Here is a 5,426-nt window from a genome sequence, read left to right on the forward strand (position 1 = left end):
CCCTGCCAATGTCCTCCACAACACCATACTGCCCACCAACCAAGTTAAGGCTTTCATATGAGGACTATTTCATCCTAGATTTCATGTGTTCCCTCCACCACAAACATCCCAGTGTTCATTTCTCTCTCTCCATTGGTGTGGAATTTGCATGACCCCACCCACTGCCTCCCCCATCACTCTTTGGGAGGAGGATGGATCATGGATGATGGGACTTGCAGTATCTTCACTCACTTTCTGAAACCACTTTGACACCCACCAATGATGGACCTGGACCAAAATTGGCACACATACCCCCCTATGACCCACCTTACATCCTGGTGAGAGTTGCGGGAGGATGGACCAAGGATGATAGGTTTTGTAGTACCTTCACGCACTTCCTGAGACTACTGCGATGCCCACCAATGACGGACCTGGACCTAACTTGGGACACAGACCCCCCATGACCTACTTTACATGAGCTGGGGGAGGATGGACCAAGGACAGAGGCGGCCCTAGGTAATTTTCAACGGTAAGCAAACAGTATTTTGCCCCCCCCCCAAACCAATTATTGATATATATTTTCTGTTCGTCGTGGGAGTTCTGTGTGCCATATTTGGTTCAATTCCATCATTGGTGGAGTTCAGAATGCTCTTTGATTGTAGGTGAACTATACATCCCAGTATTGGAACCTCCAATACCAAGTCCTAGAAGCACTTTATAGAACTAAGATCACTGCACACCGCACTTACTTTATAATCCTACATACCTCCTCCCACATCAGCACTTTTAATCTTGTACCCATTTTCTGGCCTGGTCCAGTTTTATATTGTCTTGATGTTTTGATGTATTGTTATTGCTGTTGTTTATTTCTGCTTAACTGTTTTAATTTGCGCTAGGTATTGTACTGTTGTATTGTGTTTTGAGGCCTTGGCCTATGTAAGCCGCATCGAGTCCTGCGGGAGATGCTAGCGGGGTACAAATAAAGTAATAATAATAATAATAATAATAATAATAATAATAATAACTACACTTGCCGCACTTGCTCCCTTGCCTGGCCCGCTTTGGGTCCGGAGGCGTGCCTGAAGACCCCGGCGTGTGCACCAAAAGTCACCTCTTCTCCTGACTTTCTCCTCAGCCATTGGGACCAAGAGAGAGAGAGAGAGGTGGAGAAGCCCACCTTTTCTGAAGGTAGGCGCAAAAACAAAGGAGGGAGCGGAGGTGGGAGATACCTCCAGCCGGAGGGGCTCTCTCTCTCTCTCTCTCTCTCTCTCTCTCTCTTGGTCCCAATGGCTGAAGAGAAAGTCAGGAGAAGAGGCGACTTTTGGTGTGCACGCTGGGGTCTTCAGACACGCCTCTGGACCCGAAGCGGGCCAGGCGTGGCGGCTCTGCCCCTTGGACCACCTGTGGATTGGGGAGAGGAGAGGAGGCGGGTGGAGCGCCGGGGGATCGGGAAAGGGAGCCGGTCATGGGGAAGGGATCGAACACGGAGAACGATTGAGTGCCGGCTCTGCTCGCACACCCGGTGGCCGGGTGGAGCAGGAACGAGAGGGGATAGGCGAGGCTCAAGGGCCCGGCCCCTTGGGAAGAGGATCACCTGGCAGCGAAGCAAGAAAGCCGAGGCTCCCCCCGGACTGCTAGGGCTGTTGTGAGCTGAGGGGGCGCTCCTCAAGTGGTGGTCGAGGGGCATTTACAGAGGAGCCTCTGCGCCCCTGGCAAAAAAAAAAAAGTGTTCTGCGACCGCTTACTTCGCATAATGGACGAGCCGCCCCTGACTAAGGATGATGGGATTTTCAGTACCTTCACTTGCTTTCACAGACGACTGCGACCCCTACAAGTGACGGATCTGGACCAAACATGGCACACAGACCCCAAATGACCAACAGAACATAATGGAGGGGTGGGTGTGATGACGACAGACCCACTCACATGGGAGTTGTGGTTCACTGTGCATCCAGAGCGCATTCTGAAACCCACCAATGATGGACCTGGACCAAACTTGGCACACAGATCCCCCTCCCAGTGACCAACATACTGGAGGGGTTTGGGGAACTGACCCACCCACATGAGAGTTATAGTTCACCCTGTATCCACAGCACATTCCCAATAAATAGAATAATAGATTATTAATAAGAAATACCATTAAATCATATAATATAATATATAAATAGAATAATATATAAATAATAATGATAATACATTAATAATAATGATAATAATTATTAAAAATAGGGTGAATACAAGGGCAATTTTGCAGATTTACGTGTATAATAACAATAATGGCCTGTGCAGCATTCATTCAACCCATAAATGTACAAAAGTGAAAAAATATGGAACGCTTCACGAATTTGCGTGTCATCCTTGCGCAGGGGCCATGCTAATCTTCTCTGTATCGTTCCAATTTTAGTATATGTGCTGCCGAAGCAAGCACAAATACTACTTTTCACACATCCATATATAAACGCTTATCCTGCAGAAACATTTAGGTGATAGTGACCATATCTAGGCATTTATTCTTTGATTAGACGTAGATTTCTCACACTTTGGAGCAATCCATATATGCTTCCTCTATTTAAAAATGACGTTTTAGAATAAAATAGTATGCAAAATTAACCAGGAAAGTTCATAAGACTACCGGGGTTGGGGGGGGGGGAAATAGTGCATCATGGGAAGCCTGCTTTTGGAAGTAAGGGCCTTTCGTGGATGTCAAAGAGGTAAGACAAAAGTGTCCTATCATTACTTCCGGTTCCCAATCGCAGCCCCCAAGCATTCTTTTTAAAGATTCCAAAACCATTCCTGAGGATGCTTGCCATAGATGTAGGCGAAACGTCAGGAGACAATGCCTCTAGAACATGGCCATATAGCCTGAAAAAACCAACAACCCAGAGATTCCAGCCATCAAAGCTTTCCACAATACATAAATAGTATTATTATAATTTTAAAATATACAAGCCGTTCCCTGCCACACGTTGCTGTGGCCCACCTGGGGGTTCTGTGTGGGAGGTTTGGCCCACTTCTATCGTTGGTGGGGTTCAGAATACTCTGTGATTTTAGGTGAACTATAAATCCCAGCAACTACAACTCCCAAATGTCAAGATTCTATTTTTCCCAAACTCGACCAGTGTTCACATTTGGGCATATGGAGTATTCATATAGAGTTTGGTCCAGGTCCATCATTGTATGAGTCCACAGTGCCCTCTGGATGTAGGTGAACTACAACTCCCAAACCAAAGGACACTGCCCACCAAACCCTTCCAGTATTTTCTGTTGGTCATGGGAGTTCTGTGTACCACGTTTGGTTCAATTCCATCATTGGTGAAGTTCAGAATGCTCTTTATTTATTTATTTATTTACTTTATTTCTATACCGCTTTTCTCAGCCCTCAGGCAACTCAAAGCGGTGAACAACATCGATACAAAACATCACAAGACAAGTATAGGGCAGTTAAAAACAATTGTAACATAAATCATTAACATCAGAATAACAATAATTAGTGCCTCAACAGTAAAATCAGAATCCAGTCTCATCATCCATTATTCCGTATTCCTATGTTCAATTACACTGTTTAATCAAATGCTTGTTCGAACAGCCAGGTCTTCACTTTCCTCCGGAACGCCAGCAGGGAGGGAGCCGATCTGATATCTGCAGGCAGGGCGTTCCACAGCCGAGGGGCCACCACTGAGAAGGCCCTGTCTCTCGTCCCCGCCAAGCGTGCCTGTGATGCAGGTGGGACAGAGAGCAGGGCCTCCCCAGATGATCTTAGTGTTCTAGCCAGTTCATAGGAGGAGATCCGTTCTGAGAGGTAAGTAGGGTCAGAACCGTTTGATTATAGGTGAACTATAAATCCCAGCAACTACAACTCCCAAATGACAAAAACCAATTTTTTGAATGAAGGACATACATTGGGTTGTTAGGTTTATTTTATTTATTTATTTATTTAGAAGTTTTATATACCGGTCTTCTCACCTCTGAGGAGGAACTCAGGCCAGTTCACAACATGTGTTCATATACAGTAATATACAAAACAGCACAATGCATCATCATCATACATTAAAATATAAGTACAATAAAAACATTGTTATCATCACATTACACAAGCCAAGTTGTCAATACAGTCACAATTCATCACCATCCTTCCATGTGGACAAGGGTTATTGACTCAATCCTCAAAAACCATATTCCAAAGCCAGGTTTTTATTAGTTTTCTAAAGGTCAGGAGGGAGGGCGCAGATCTAATCTCTGGTGGAAGGGAATTCCAAAGCCGAGGAGCCACCACCGAGAAGGCCCGGTCCCTCGTTCCCACCAAACGCGATTGCGAAGGTGGTGGGACTGAGAGCAGGGCCCCTCCAGACGATCTTAACAACCTAGATGGTTCATAGGGGAGAATCCGTTCGGACAGGTAAATTGGGCCAGAGTCGTTTAGGGCATTATAGATTACTGCAACGCGCTCTACGTGGGGTTGCCCTTGAAGACTGCTCGGAAGCTTCAGATGGTCCAGCGCTCGGCAGCCAGGTTGCTAACGGGAGCGGCACTCAGGGAGCATACCACTCCTCTGTTGAGCCAGCTCCACTGGCTGCCAATCTGCTACCGGGCACAATTCAAGGTGCTGGCGTTAGCCTATAAAGCCCTAAACGGTTCCGGCCCCACCTACCTCTCCAAACGCATCTCCACCTATGAACCGACTAGGACATTAAGATCGTCTGGGGAGGCCCTGCTCTCGGTCCCGCCTGCGTCACAGGCGCGTTTGGTGGGGACGAGGGACAGGGCCTTCTCGGTGGTGGCCCCTCGGCTATGGAATGCCTTACCTGTAGACATCAGACAGGCCCCTTCGCTGCTGGCGTTCCGGAGGAAGGATAAAACTTGGCTTTATGAACAAGCGTTTGGTTAAACAGTGCAACTGAACTCAGGAAGACGGTAAAATCGAACATAGGAATGGCACAAGGATTATGAGAACGGATCTGATTTCATTGAGACGTTATGATATGATTTGATAATAATTGTTGTTGATTTTGTCTGCTGTATATGATGTGTTTTAATTGCTTATGACTTTGTTGTGATAACTTGTATCGTGTAAACCGCATTGAGTCGCCTGATTGAGCTGAAAAATGCGGTATAGAAATAAAGGAAATAAAATAAATAGGTCAAAACCAGCACTTTGAATTGTGCTCGGAAGCTAATCGGCAGCCAGTGGAGCTGGCGTAACAGAGGGGTCGTATGTTAGGTGTCTTGTGTCCAAATTTGGCGGCAATTCGTCCAGTGGTTTTTGAGTTCTGTTAATCCCACAAACATTACATTTTTATTTATATAGATTTTCAAAGTGTCGATTGAGGACCGGAAGTAACACTCTGCTGCCAACCTCGACCGCAGCCCCTTTGGCCACAGGCCTTGCTGGAGTTCCCTTCTCCTCCCAGAAGCCCGTTCGCGTGTCTCCGCCCTTTATTTCACGTAGG

General features: G+C 46.5%; 1 non-coding gene across 1 annotated transcript; it reads right to left on the reverse strand.

The window, feature by feature from the left end:
- Nucleotides 1–2,300: 2,300 nt before the first annotated feature.
- On the reverse strand, nt 2,301–2,407 carry LOC132782208 (U6 spliceosomal RNA). The gene has a single exon (XR_009632045.2). It is a non-coding gene; the product is annotated as a U6 spliceosomal RNA (small nuclear RNA).
- Between the last annotated feature and the right edge of the window lie 3,019 nt (nt 2,408–5,426).

Source organism: Anolis sagrei, chromosome X (genome assembly GCF_037176765.1).
Source record: "Anolis sagrei isolate rAnoSag1 chromosome X, rAnoSag1.mat, whole genome shotgun sequence".
NCBI lineage: Eukaryota > Metazoa > Chordata > Lepidosauria > Squamata > Dactyloidae > Anolis > Anolis sagrei.